The following is a 14787-nucleotide window of genomic DNA, read 5'->3' on the forward strand; positions in this document are numbered from 1 at the left end:
TACTCTTTGCTCCACAGCCCCTGGACACAATATTGTAACTCTTATTCTTTGCATCGTGATTAGGTTTTCTCCCCATGAGAGAAACTCTCTTCTTATCCACAGTGCCTAGCACTGTGTGTGTGTGTGTGTGTGTGTGTGTGTGGTATGTAATACATACTCGGGTTGCCTGGGTGGCTGAGTAGGTTAAACGTCTGACTTTCAGCTCAGGTCATCATCTGAGGGTCAGTAAGTTTGAGCCCTGCCTCAGGCTATCTGTTGTCAGCACAGATCCCACTTGAGATCCTTTGTCTCCCTCCCTCTCTGCCCCTCCCCTGCTCACACACACTCTCTCTCTCTCAAAAATAAATAAGCATTAAAAAATAATAATACATTCTCAATAAACCTTTACTGAATGATTGAAAATATGGGAAAGTATTTTCAATATGTTGAAGGAGGATGGAAATACCCTGTATCTTTACAGAATGAAGAGTCGATGTTAATTTCAAAGGATAAGATACAAAAAATATTGGGATTTAAACATATTTTGAAACACCACACATTTTTTTTTTTTAGGTGCTAACACCTAAATGATATATGACAGTTGTGAAATGACAGTTGTGAAATACTGACGGGGCATTAAAACTACTACATTTGTTCGAATCTACTAAAAATAAAAAGTTCATTTAACACAGAGGCAGATTTTATAAACCTTAAGATGAGTTATATAAATATAAAATGTAAAGAAAATGTTCAGGGTGCATTAACAGTGACAAAAAATGAAATCACGGAGTGGTATTTGCAATTTGGGATGGGAAGGTGGTGTGCAGGCCTGAGGCCACCGTGACTGTCACACCCGTGTGGCTCGTTATGCTTTCGCTGACTGTAAGCTCCATGGTGGTGGGGCCACATGATGCTGGGTACATGACAGGTACGCAACACGTGTTCATTGAACTGAAATGTTCCTAAGGATACTATGAGATATTCTTTCTTTCTTTTTTTTTTTTAATGTCTATTTATTTTTGAGAGAGATAGCCCAAGCAGGGGAGGTGCACAGAGAGAGGGGGACAAAGGATCTGAAGCAGACTCTGTGCCGACAGCAGTGAGCCCGATGTGGGGCTGGAACTCATGACCTGAGCCGAAGTCAGATGGTCAACTGACTGAGCCAAACAGGTGCCCCAACTATGAGATATTCTTAATAGAAATAAAGTAAGTTTTGACAACCACGTATACATATTAGAGAAGGATTTTTAAAAAAATTATCTGGTCCAATTTTTATGTATTATAAAGGCTACGGTAACAATATGATGAAGAGTAATGACCAATAATAAACATTTGTACAGCACTTATTTTGTGTTACACATGAAATACAAAGTTTTAAAAGCATCTTTACTTATAATAACTCATTTAATCTGTATACCATTTAATCCTCAGACTGGAAAACTGAGGCACAGAGACATTAAGTAATATGCCCAGAGTCTTGCAGCCAGTATGTAGGAGAGCTGGGATTTAGTACATCGCGAGAGCTTTCTTGTTTCCTCTTCTCTCCCAAACATCGTTCACACGCTCATGTATTTTTGTAGCTGGAGTCGTAACATACTTAAAATCAGATATTCAGACCTTCGTTTAGCATATTCTAAACATTGTCCCAAAATATTACACAGACCTAAATATTACAATTTTAAATGACTGTCTCACATTCTACCAAGTCGTGCATCATAAACAGCTTGATTGTTTCTCACTTGGTGAAAATTCAGGTTGTTCTCAATTTTTTCTATTACACGCAATACTAAACTTATTATGTTAATGCATGTACCTTTTTGCTTCTTTAAATATTTTCTTTAAGATAAAAACCTTGAGGTCACACTAGTTGTAAAAGAATGTAAATGATTCCATGACTCTTTTTTTCTTTTTAAATTTTTGTTTCAATTCTAGCTAGTTAACATACAGTGCAATACTAGTTTCAGGAGTAGAATTCAGTGATTCATCACTTACATATAACACCCAGGGATCATCCCAACAAGTGCCCTCCTTAATGCCCATCACCCTTCTGGCCCATCCCCCACCCTTTCTCTATCGTTAAGAATCTCTTATGGTTTCTTTCCCTCTCTCTTTTCTCCCCATCCCATATGTTCATTTGTTGTGTTTCTTAAATTCCACATACGAGTGAAATCATATGGTATTTGTCTTCCTCTGACTGACTTATTTCGCTTAGCATAATACACTCTAGCTCCATCCACATCATTGCAAATGGCAAGATTTCATTCTTTTTGATGGCTGAACAATATAATTCTGTTACTCTTGACACGTAATGAAGTCAAGAAGAGTTATGTAAATATGTGCTGTTAACAGCAGCATGGGAGAATCTTATTTTTCTTCCCAACTGTACTTAATTTTTGCTAGGCAAATTCTTGTTTACTTAAAAAATAATTTTTTTAAAGATTATTTTTGAGAGAGAGAGGATGACCTGGGAGGGGCAGTAAGAGAGGAAGACAGAGAATCTGAAGCAGGCTGTCAGTGCAAAGCCCAATGTGGGGCTTGAACCCACAAACCCATGAGATCATAACCGGAGCCGAAGTTGGATACTCCACCAACTGAACCACCCAGGCACCCCTCTTGCTTACTTTTAAGTATGTATCAAATATATACATGTATATAATATGTAATAGTAAGTCAGTAGAGCGTGCGACTCTTGATCTCAGGGTTGTGAGTTTGAGCCCCATGTTGGGTGTAGAGATTACTTACAAATAAAATCTTAAATAAATACATATGTAATATAATTTCTTTCTTTCCACTTTTACTTATTTATTAGAAAGTTTGAATTTTTTGTTTTTCTTTTTAAGTAAGGTCCATGCCCAGCATGAAGCCTGATGCTTCAGGGGCCGAACTCACGACCCTGAGATCAACATCTCTGAAATCAAGATCCGAGCTGAGATCAAGAGTCAGATGTTTAACCAACTGAGCCACCTAGGCACCCCAAGAAGTTTAGATTTTTTTTAAAGGTTTTTTAAAATGTTTATTTGTTTTTGAGAGAGAGAGAGAGAGCACATGTGAGCAGGGGAGGGGCAGAGAGAGAGAGGGAGACACAGAATGCGAAGCAGGCTCCAGGCTCAGAGCTGTCAGCACAGAACCTGACACGGGGCTTGAACCCACGAACAGTGAGATCATGACCAGAACCAAAGTCAGACCCTTAACCAACTGAGCCACCCAGGCGCCCCTGAATTTTTTTTAATGCTTATTTTATTTTTGAGAGAAAGAGAGAGGGAGAGTGAGCAGGGAGGAGCAGAGAGAGGGAGACAGAGGATCTGACATGGGCTCAAACTCAGGAACCGTGAGATCATGACCTGAGCCAAAGTTAGACGCTTAACTCACTGAGCCATCCAGGTGCCCCAAGTTTGAATACATTTTAATAAAATGTTTCATTTCTCTTTTACTGCCATTTTTGCTACAAATATTTTTCTAATCGGTTTGTCTTTACAACTTTAATTTTGATAGTTACCTTCAGAGAAATTTAAAACTTTTATACAAGGTCATATGGGTTTGTCTCCAGTGATGTCTCCCCTTTTTTTTAACTTTTAGAATATCACCATTGTAAAAACAAATATTGTGGGTTAGTTGTTTATGGCCAGAGTGCTCTTTGATTTTTTTGGTATATACAGTTGAAAGTGCTAAGAAATGGTAGAAATCCCAGAAGTGCGTAAGGGAGGCTCCGAAGGCTATGTGGTTGGAGTGACATAGAAGATTGTGCAGATTGTTCTGTGACTCAACGTGTCCAAACCATTCATGATTTAAAGCCCAAAGCTACTGAACTTACTTACAGTTCAAAGACCTTGAATCCTTTCCTGCAACACAGATCTGGTCCAAGACAATAATTCTTCCAGTTTTAGAGGAAAACTCTTTTACATTGCGGAGCGTTAGAGGTGAACGGACACATGCACACTCACTATTGCTGTTTAAATGTGAACAGTGGCCTGTGGCAATGTTGGGATAGTATTAAGGAAGGTTGGGAGGGTCAATGTCCACGGGTATCCTAAATTGGCCTTGACTTCTGTAGATTCTGTACTATCTCAGGTCAGGTTCTCTGCTTTGAAGCTTCAAACACTTAGAATTTTAAGTACACTTGGTGTGGATCCAGCTCTCAGGGGCAGACTCTCATTAACCCAGGTGACAAGAGACTGATGTATAAATCACAGTGCCAGCATTATTTTGCAAAGAGAGCTCTGAGCATCCCTTTGATCGAAATATTTAGGTCAGTATAATCAGCATATCATCTCTCTTTTGGCAGTTCTCCTTGGGGAGTAAAATTAAAATAGGAGATTTCCTCGTGAATCAGAGTGAAGAGAGAAAGTTGTCTGACGTAGACAATTAATCACATGGAGTTTCAGCAGCCGCGTGTGTGCAAGTCTACTGATTGCAGTGCTGGGGTCTGTGGGCCGCTCCCCCCCTCCCTTCAGCAGAGCTTGTGTGGATCCTCAAAGTTACCCTCCTCTGGATCCTCAAAGTTACTGCTGTGTGTGAGCTTTCCACTTCAGTCATGCTCCTGATGGGGAGACTGAGTTGCTAAGTTCCTTCTTAGCCCAATTGCCATCACACTCCCAAGTCAGCCTTCCTGCGTTAATTCTTTGGTCCTTCTGATTGGTGTTTTGGGTGTTTCTGAACACATTTCAGCAGTCTCTCGCAGTAACCAGATGACTAACCTCTTACATTATGGCTAGACTTGCTGGTTTAGCTCTTTGGACACAAACTTTTTCCATTTTCTTGGGAATGGTCCCTCAGTGCTACCCCTGTAGCTTTCTACATTGTGGTCCAGGGAAAATGAGGGTTTTGAGGTCATTCTGACCAACTCCAAAGACCTTCAATCCCTGGCATCTCCTTGTAGGCCCTTCTTGGGAATTTTCCCATCCAGACAGCTGGCCTTCACCTTTCTTGGCACATGGCAAGCCATGCACATTTGGGACTTGGTTTTCCTCCTTCAGAAGTCGCACGGGAGCCCTCCTGAGCTTACGCCATAAGCCCAGACTGGCCCGTGGGTGCCGCTCGGGCCTCCAATTGCATCTCAGCTGCATTTCCAGACTTCCTCACACTCTCCCCTCTGCCTCTCATGGCTCTTGGGCCACCCTGACCGTTGTGCTCACTGGGTCCTGGGTCCTGGCCTCATGCCTGGCTCACCAACCCCGAACAAACTCTGCCAGCTGCTACATGAGTGATGACACTCAAGGGGGTGCTGGCAGTGTGGCCACAGCCCAGCACAGCCTTTGTTAAAACCAACAAAATGACGCGTGCCTGAGTAGAAAATGGAGTACTTTGGGGGAGAAAACTGAAGATTTTAAAAAGGAGATTAAGAATAGTACATTTCAGAATAGTTCACAGTGCCTAGCACGATGGTTTGAACTAATAAGCCAACACACAAGAAACTAAAAGAGCAGCGGTGAATAGCATTTCATTGTGCAGATATGAGTGTCCTGAGCTGTGCAGAAATACGGTGCCAAATGGTAACATTTTTGTTACCAAAACTCTGTTAAGTAACCAGGAGTTAATGAAACTTACCACACGTTACAGCTACGAAGTTTGCCTTCTAACCAATCCTATCGTTTTGTGGTGAGAACACAGCACTGGCTAGGGCCAGGCCATCTAGAATGCTTGCTCTTACTTTGGGGGCTTTTTCCACTGTAGTTGATTGCGTCACTTCCTTCAGTGGCCAGCACCCCAAAGGCGAATGGTGCAGGGAGGCCGAGAACAGCCAGTTTTGAACTGAGCCAGACCTGGAACCAAATCTTGGCTTTTGCTGATGACAGGTCAGGGGACCTTGAGCAAGTTAATTGGTCATTCTAAGTATTGATGATTTTCTAGCTGAGAAACAGAAATAATAATAATCATGAGAATTAGGATTATATAGTAAATTAAATTATAATGCATGCAAAGTACTCAAAAAGATTCAAGATGACAATATATTTTATTATATTATCATGTGGCCATTGTTTTACCAGCCTAATCAGTGGAGACAGCAAAACTGGAGTCAAGCTTGTGAAGATAGGTAAGAATCCTCTTTTTACTTTTAATGCTTATTATTTTCAAGAGAGGGAGAGAAAGCACAAGCAGGGGAGGGGTAGAAAGAGGCAGGGACAGAGGATGTGAAGCAGGTTCCGCGTGGACAGCAGAGAGCCTGATGCGGGGCTCGAACTCACAAATCATGATCTGAGCTGAAGTCGGTAGGTTAAGCGTCCAACTTCGGTTCAGGTCTTGATCTCACGGTTCACAAGTTGGAGCTCTGCGTCTAGCTCTGTGCTGACAGCTCAGGGCGTGGAGCCTGCTTCGGATTCTCTGTCTCCCTCTCTCTCTGCCCCTCCCCTGCTCATGCGCGCGCACGCGCGCGCACGTGCTCTTTCTCTCTCTCTCTCTGTCTCAAAAATAAATAAACATTTAAAAAAAAAGCCTTTTTTTACAGAACACGTTGCCCATCCCACTGGCTAACTGGTTCTCATGTGAGCTTTTGTCTAGAACATTGCTTTGGTAGTACTGAACCATACATTTTTTTTAAAAATTTTTTTTTTCAACGTTTTTTTTTATTTATTTTTGGGACAGAGAGAGACAGAGCATGAACGGGGGAGGGGCAGAGAGAGAGGGAGACACAGAATCGGAAACAGGCTCCAGGCTCTGAGCCATCAGCCCAGAGCCTGACGCGGGGCTCGAACTCCTGGACCGCGAGATCGTGACCTGGCTGAAGTCGGACGCTTAACCGACTGCGCCACCCAGGCGCCCCTCCATACATTTAATAGTAGTTGCTCAAATTGTGTCCTATCTTAATTCCTGAAAAGAAAACAATGAACTTGAAAAATCAGTTGGAAAAAAAAAGTAAGTACATCAAACTTAGGTCATGGTGACCTTGACACCTGTGTTTTGAAAGTATCTCCTTTTCGAGAATGCAAACACATCCTATATCTGCATAAGACTGTAAGCGTATATAGTACTTTCCTGTCTCTGACCTCATTGCACCCATATGGTGCTCTATGAAACAGTGTATTTATTCATGCTTTCACACGTGGAGAAGTTGAAGTTCATTTTCTGGGACTCTGGTTTCGGGACTTTTCCTCCACAGGGTGACCAGCCCTGGAGAAACGATGCCTCTATGTGACTAATGAAATGTAGGCTTCCCACAAATGCATACTTTTCTTACTAACAGCTTTCCCGTCCGGCTGTTACATTTCGTCGATAACACTTACATTTCGTCAACGATAGGCACCAATAGAAAGCCTCCTCGTCTACGTCTGGGGAGGTGTAAGTGTTTGCACACGTGTGTGCTGGGCATTTGCTTGTTCGTCCGCGGGGCCAGTGTCCACACTTACCCTCTGCTGCGTACCTCCAGAAATATGCTTCCCAGGCTTCCCTGTCTTCTGACTCTACCTCTTCTGGGCAAGGACAGGTGCAGGCAGGGGACTGTCGGGAAAGGGGAGGAGAGGAGCCAAGGTTCTCTCCCCCCTTCCCATCCGCCTTGGGTGCTGTCTCCATATCCAGCAGCAGCTAACTCTCCTTGGTGGTGTTAGCTGCCCTGCCCCCCATGGTCCCAGCTCTTGCCAGCCACCTGACCTCTGGGCTCTGTACAACCACTACCTTCCTTTATTCTCCCGGCCTCCAATCTCTAGATGGTCTCTTTATTCTGTCTGGCTCCCTAGCTCCTCCACCTTGTGTGGAACCAAATCCCTGCCTTGAATTCTATTTGAAAGACCTAGAGGTGGTTTTGTTTCATGCCGGGTCGATGCTGTCACAACATATTACAGTTAACCTTTGCAACATTCCTGGGAGGAGGTGATACTATTATGTCCACTTACAGAGGAGGAAGTCGAGGCTCAGGGGACACAAATGATGTGCCCGAGCTCATATGGTCTGTAAATGAGGCTCTGGGGCTCAGATCCAACAATCTCTAGGTGACAGGTGACACGGATTGAGTGCATGGTGCCAGACCCTGGGGCCTGCATGTGTCCCTTATAGCCCCCACAGTGATCTCCCCAAGTATAGATGAAGAAAGAGAGTTCAGAGACATTAGTTGGTTACATGTGCGGGGCAAGTAGCAGAGATGGGATTCAAACCCAGATCTGACTCTCAGCCCGTTTTTTCCTACTACTAGTGCTCCTCCAGAGTTCATGTGGATCGCAACCACCGTAGTGGGGCGTTGTTAGGGTATACATTCCCAGTACCCCCCCGCCCCCAAAATTCCAGTTCAGTAGGTTTAGAAAGGGGTTCAGAAATCTGCATTTGCACAATTACCCTAAGCGATGCTGAAGCAGGGGCGTGGGAACCACATGGGGCCAACCCGGCTTATGCCCTTGTATCTGTGACACCCTGTGTGGCCTCCGCATGCCTCCCCCCCGCCCCCCAGATTCAGTTTCCTTATCTGTAAAGTGAGGGGTCGGACTAGATAATCTCCAGGGGCATCCCAGGTCTGTCGAGTCCCCTAAATCTGTGTGCTGCCGGGGTCCGGGGCACGTGGCTCGGGTTTCCGAGCACGCGGCTGCGGTGCCCTGACCCCCGCCCAGGGTACACGGCTAATGGCCGGGAGTCTGGGCTTTCTCATGGACTTCCCAGGCTCAGAGACTCAACAGGAACTCCGTGGCTGGAGAGCAAAGAAAAGCCCTGTTTATTGGCTTGCAGTAAACTGGCAAACCGGTATTTTAAAAAGGAAGTGAATCGTGGGGTAGGGGGCTTAATTCAGGGAAATATTTGAAGAACCCAGTGTTTGCTCCGAGAGGTCATTAAATAAGTTTTGTTCCCACACCCTCTGGGAAAATGATGCTTCATTAAAATGGCAACATGAGGTGTAGTGAGAACGGTGAAATTGGGAACACTGAACAGACACATTCAGTAGATTCCACTTAAAATGTAAAAGGAGTGGAAAGAAAACAAATGGACATTTTCTCGAGGCAGCTGAGCGACACAAAACACAGGCATCTTTGTCTCCTTCTTGAAAACTTCCACAATGCCTTCTCCTTTCTTCCTCTTGACTAATCTGTACTTCTGAGAGGTGTTGAGTTTCGGCCAAACTCTGTGCTCGGCTCCAGCAGAGGCTGCCCTCTTGTGAATAGCCCGCTCTCACCTACCGGTCCTCTTACCCGCTCCTGCCCAGCCGACACAGGTCAGCCCCCAGAATTAGCTCACAGACAGACTCTCCAGGAGCATCAATCACGGGGATGAATGGGAAGCCCATGTGTGGGAACCGCGGGAGGAGTGGAGCAAAGAGCCCGCTGCTGCCCCTCTGACCCTGTCACCACATATCTGTCCCTGCGATGCTTCCTCCTGTCCCCCGGCTCCGGCTGCTGGGTGCCCGGCCTCCTCTTTGCTTGACAGAACAGGTTATTCTGGTTGCCGCACAAATTCAGAGTCGTGGTTGTTGGTGGGGGGGGGGGTTGCTGAGTTTCTGCTTCTGTGTTGTAACGCGATCTTCCTACCTTGGTCCTGGGTTGGGGTTTTCTTTTCTCATTAGAGGTTATGTGCTTTCACAAGGCTTCTGTGTCTCACAACAAACGGTACAAGGGGGATCGGGGTACTGGTCCCGAGTTTCGTTCTTCCATCTGTAATACGAGGGTGACGGTTCAGAATTATGAGCTAACAATGAACGAGTGAGGATACGACACCCTGAAAATACAAAATAAGGTAAACACGCAATGCTTGTCTGCTCTTTACCAGTAATCTTTTCTAAGGCTGACCTGATCTCCTATTCTCTCCTGACCTGAAGGTTGGGGGACCTTATTCATGCACCTGCCCCAGGCTGCCCCCCCCCCCCCCCCCGCCCCCAAGCCGGTGCCTCCTCCTTGATGCCTCGGAAAGAGGCAGGCCTGGGACACGGTCGGTTCTGATGCTTGTATACTGCACGCCCATACTGGTGCCTGGTGTCCTCGCTCCCGCCTGTTACCTGGGACCAGCCTCAACAGCAGCTCCCCCCTGCCCCGCAAGGCACAAGGCCAAAGGAGGAGCTAGAGTCCTACTTGGGGCAAGGACTGCTGTCAGGGGCTCTGGGCCGCTGCTCTGGGGGCACTTCCAGATCCTACAGCACGGAGAGGTTTTCCCGGGGGGAAGGGTGGGCACTTTGTGACAGGAGAAAACCCACTGCCAGAGCCTAGTGAAGTCTAAAGCAGAATCAGGTCTATGCTGTCCCCTGGTGGTCGTGTTTCATACTACAGTCGGCTCCTTGAGTACCTGTAAAATCACAAAGTATTGAACTCTTTTTTTTTTTGGATGATAAATTCTTAAAATTCATGGCAAAATATACACAACATGAAATTTGCCAGTTGAAAGTATGTCGTTGTGAGACAATAAGTACATCCATGTCGGCAACTTGATGATAAATTTTTGTTAAGACCAAGGTCATGTTATACCCTATGGATTTTTTTAAATTGGGGTATAATTGATATATAAGATTCTGTTAGTTCCAAGGGTATACAATCACTCTCATATATTATATTATACAGTATGGAAGTCTAGAGCTGAGAAGAATCAGTGAAGACGACAGCATAGATCTGAATCTTCTCATGGGATTGAAGGCAAAGTTCCACTCCGAGAGTCATTCAGTCTTTATCCAGTAATGAGCATGAACCAGTAGACATTGCTGGAACAAAAATTACCAATTTAGTGGATTAAAATTGGCTTTCGCAGTTAAGAATTAAAATTGTACCATTTCACCAATTTTGACTTTCACCAAGTTTGTTTCAGCGTTCCATCGAATTCTCACCCTTTTACAGCAGTTTGGGGGGAAGAGAACAATCTATTTTTTTAATCCCGATTTCACTGACATGGAAACCGAGACAGAAGCCAAAACCCTCTGCAGAGTCATTAGCAGACTGAGGATTACAGGGCTCTGGGTCCGAAATCAGAGGTCACGCGGGTCAGGGATTCTGGGGCAGACCCCCAGAGCTTCAGTTGTGCATTAGCGGTTTCACCCCCCCCATTTTTCCTCATCCCTGACACAGCGCACTAAGAGCGCTTCTAGTCAGCTGTGTATGCTATGTGAGGCATTTCAAATATGTTTCTGGGAGTTGTCAGTGCTGTTCTCCATGAGGCCTGAAGGCAAAATTCAACGTTTGTAGTAAATAAAGTACTAAAATTATATCAGCTATTAAGAGGATGGATTATTTCCAAGTTGCTTAGCCATATTGGCTGAGTGTTGAGTTCAGCCTTGGTGCCAACATATTATGCACAAGAGTTTTATCTTCCTGGGCACCGAGAATGACACTGAACATGGAGGTACGGAGTTGGCTGGGCAGGATATCAAGGTGGGGCAGCAGGGTTCAAGAAGGAGTTGATGGAGATGTAAGAGCAGGTTCTGGAAACTCTGCGAGGCTGGAACCTCCACCTGACTAGCTCCCAAAAGCTGATGCAGATGAGACAGGCAGCGTGAGAGGCTGGATTCGTAGTGTTTTGCAAACAGTGGGCCCCAAGGCATATGTGTTCCTAGAATCGAAGGCACCTATGGATTTTCTCATCCTCTCCCTGTAAGTCTCTATTATGAGCTGAATTATGTCCTCCAAAAGTTATATGTTGAAGCCCTAAACCCCAGTACCTGAAAATACGAGTGTATCTGGAGATAGGGACTTTAAAGAGCTTTCTGAGTTAAAATGAGGTCAGTAGGACGGGCCGTAATCCAGTATAACTGGTGTCCTTATGAGAAGAGAAAATTAGGACACAGACACACACAAAGGAGAGACATGAAGACACAGTGAGAAGACGGTCATCTGCAAGCCAAGGAAAGAGACTTCAGAAGAAACCAACCTTGCCGACTGCCACCTTGAACTCGGACTTCTAGCTTCCATAACTGTGAGGAAACAGAGTTCTGTTTAAGCCACCCAGACTGTGGTGTTTTGTCACAGCAGACCTAGCAGAAGACACAGTCTCCTTGTGAGTTTAAAGAACATGACAGGGTTGCCTGGGTGGCTCAGATTAAGATTCTGTCTCCCTCTCTCTCTCTCTCTCTCTCTCCCTCTGCCCCTCTACCCCACTCATGCTCTCTCTCTCTAAAATTAAAAAAAAAAAAAAGAAAGAACATGACTGGATGGCCCACCTAGTATCAACACCAACCAAATGAAAACCGTCAAAGGCCATTCTGGTAGGAGCTAAAAAAAAAAAAAAAAAAAATCTAAAGCCAAAAAATACAAACCTAGGAAGATGGTTTGTGAAATAACATCTGGTTTGAATGACGCCCAGTGTCTTTTACTAGACAAGATGCATTAGCACAATTTCTGGAGAAAAGCCCAAATACGTGCCCCAAATATGTACACCACGATATGATGGAATATAAATCTTTTTTCCCCCTGGCTCTACGGTGTCCTATGGAAGGAATCCAAATAGTATGAAAAATGTCCTCGAGTTAAGGTGCATCATACCAGCCAAGTTTATGGAACCAAGTTACAAAGTTACACGTGTTACAAGAAAAATACATTCACGTAATGTTACGGCTAATTTTTCTTTAGCTCTCCTATCTGGGGTTTAACTTACAGATTACATTATTTGATGAAACTACACAAGATTTAATCAGAAGAGGGACCTCAGCACTGAGGACTTGGCAACCAGCTAAGGCAGATAGTCTGTAGGGCATCATCGATGGTGGGGATGTTGGTGATTCTGGAGACCAGCGTACCTTTACTGAGCATTTCCTGGGGCACAGGTGCTAAATAGGCGCTTGGCATATTTCATGTCAGTTTCACAGGGACCCTGATGGATAACACAGGGTACAAGGTAGCAGCTTAGTTTTGGCTACTACAACTACTCAGTTGTGTGAACTTGAGCAAATGACATTACTCTGTGTAACTGTCTTCTCGTTTGTAAAAGGTTGTTAACACACATAAAAGTGCTTGACGTAGTGCCTGGTACATATAGAAGTTTTTTTTAAAACCAAATCTTTATTTTTTTTAATTAAAAAAAATTTTTTTAATGTTTATTTATTTTTGAGAGAAAGAGAGAGGAGGGAGAGGGAAAGAGTGAGCAGGGGAGGGGCAGAGAGAGAGAGGGAGACTGAGGATCTAAAGGGGGCACTACACTGCCAGCAGAGAGCCCTGTGTGGGCTCAAACTCACAAACCATGAGATCATGACGTGAGCAGAAGTCAGAATCTTTTTTTTTTTTTTTAACGTTCATTTACTTTTGAGACAGAGAGAGACAGAGCATGAACAGGGGAGGGGCAGAGAGAGAGGGAGACACAGAATCTGAAACAGGCTCCAGGTTCCGAGCTGTCAGCACAGAGCCCGACGCAGGGCTCGAACTCACAGACCGTGAGATCATGACCTGAGCTGAAGTTGGACACTTAACCGACTGTGCCCCCAAAAGTTTTAATAAATGTAGGCTGCTAGTATTTTTTCTAAACATCCTCACATGAGGAAACAAAGGACAGTAGAGATGTTAAGCAATTTGCTCGATACCTTGGTGCCATTCTGAAGCAGGATCCAGGCGGGCACATCGGATCCCCCCATTACTCAGGCTCTCCAGTGCCTCCTGTTGGTCATACTGTCCTTTGCAGGTTCTTGTGACCTTCTTCCTGCTGAGACCTGACAGAATGATTTTAACATGGGTGACACATGTTCCCTTACCCCTAAGTACTTCAGTGTGTGATACCTAAAAACAGGGACAGTCTCTTTGAGAACCACAGGAAAATGATCAAAATCAGGAAATTAACACCGATATACTAATATCTAATTTCTAGAATTTATTCAAATTTTGCCAACTGTTCTGCTGACACATAGGAAAGCAAAAAGGAAATAATCCTTTTCTGGTTCAGGATCCGAATCCAGGGTCCCACAAGGCATTTAATTATTGTGCTTCTTTTGTCTTTCTTTATCTGGAACAATTCCTCAGCGTTTGTGTGTGTGTGTGTGTGACTTTCACGACCTTTATGCATATAGAGTACTGGTACGGGGGGGGACTGCCCCTCATTTTGAAATCAGATTTTTTGTTTTTAATGTGCACTTTCTGGAAGCATAAGTTTATCCAAAGGGATGAAAAAATGGCAGGAATATATGAACTATCATAACAGAACTGAAGGGGTCGTTTTGAGGTGAGATGGGTCTTCTGATAACACTTACGTTGAACTGTGTTCGTGGATATCACGGTTGATCCTGCATGAAAGTTGTTCACTGTTAGTCTGGTAGGTAAGTCAGTTGTTTCATATATATGAATATGGGTTTGATTTACACAGTCTCTAATACTCTGTCCAGTTCTGGATTCTTCTAGCGTGATGGAATTCTGATATGTTGTTATGATGCCATCTCCATGCTTCAAGTGTTCCCGAACTGGCTTCCCCCCCAGTGAGGAACATCCTGGTTAACGTCACTTATCTCCAACCATTCCATTCTCTCCTTCCCGTAGCCTTTGCAACGTTTGGTCCACTTTTCTTTTTTCGTGTACTCAGACGCCTTATTTTAACTATGTTTCTGCCACGTGACTGCTCTTGGGATGTAGGACATGCCTCACGTACTATGACTGTGTGCAACACGTCTCCTCCACTGAGGACCCTACCAGCTCCTGGGGGGCACCAAGTCACTGCCCACGCCTCTTGTTGTGTATTCTTCTTGTGAAATAATTGCTATGTGCACACGCCTGGCAGGAACTGAATGCCTGCTGAGTGGCAGTGTCACCAAGGAGTTGGCCTCAACGCCGTAATTCCCTGCGTGAAGTTCTTGGGCTCGCTTTCTAGACGTAATTTCCGAGGGCTTTCTTTGCTTTGGGGGGCAAAAGAGAGAGGGGAGGCAACAGGTCCACTGGGATGGTAGACTTTGGTGGGGACTCTGGGAGAATAATGATGAGATTTTGCCAACAATTACATAGTGAAGGTATA

General features: G+C 44.6%; 1 long non-coding RNA gene across 2 annotated transcripts in view; it reads left to right on the forward strand.

The window, feature by feature from the left end:
- Positions 1 to 14787, forward strand: part of LOC147572105 (uncharacterized) — a 110635-nt gene that overhangs the window by 55411 nt on the left and 40437 nt on the right. The window lies entirely within an intron of this gene.

This window comes from Puma concolor, chromosome F2 (assembly GCF_028749965.1).
Source record: "Puma concolor isolate L17-30 chromosome F2, mPumCon1.1.hap2, whole genome shotgun sequence".
NCBI classification, from domain to species: domain Eukaryota; kingdom Metazoa; phylum Chordata; class Mammalia; order Carnivora; family Felidae; genus Puma; species Puma concolor.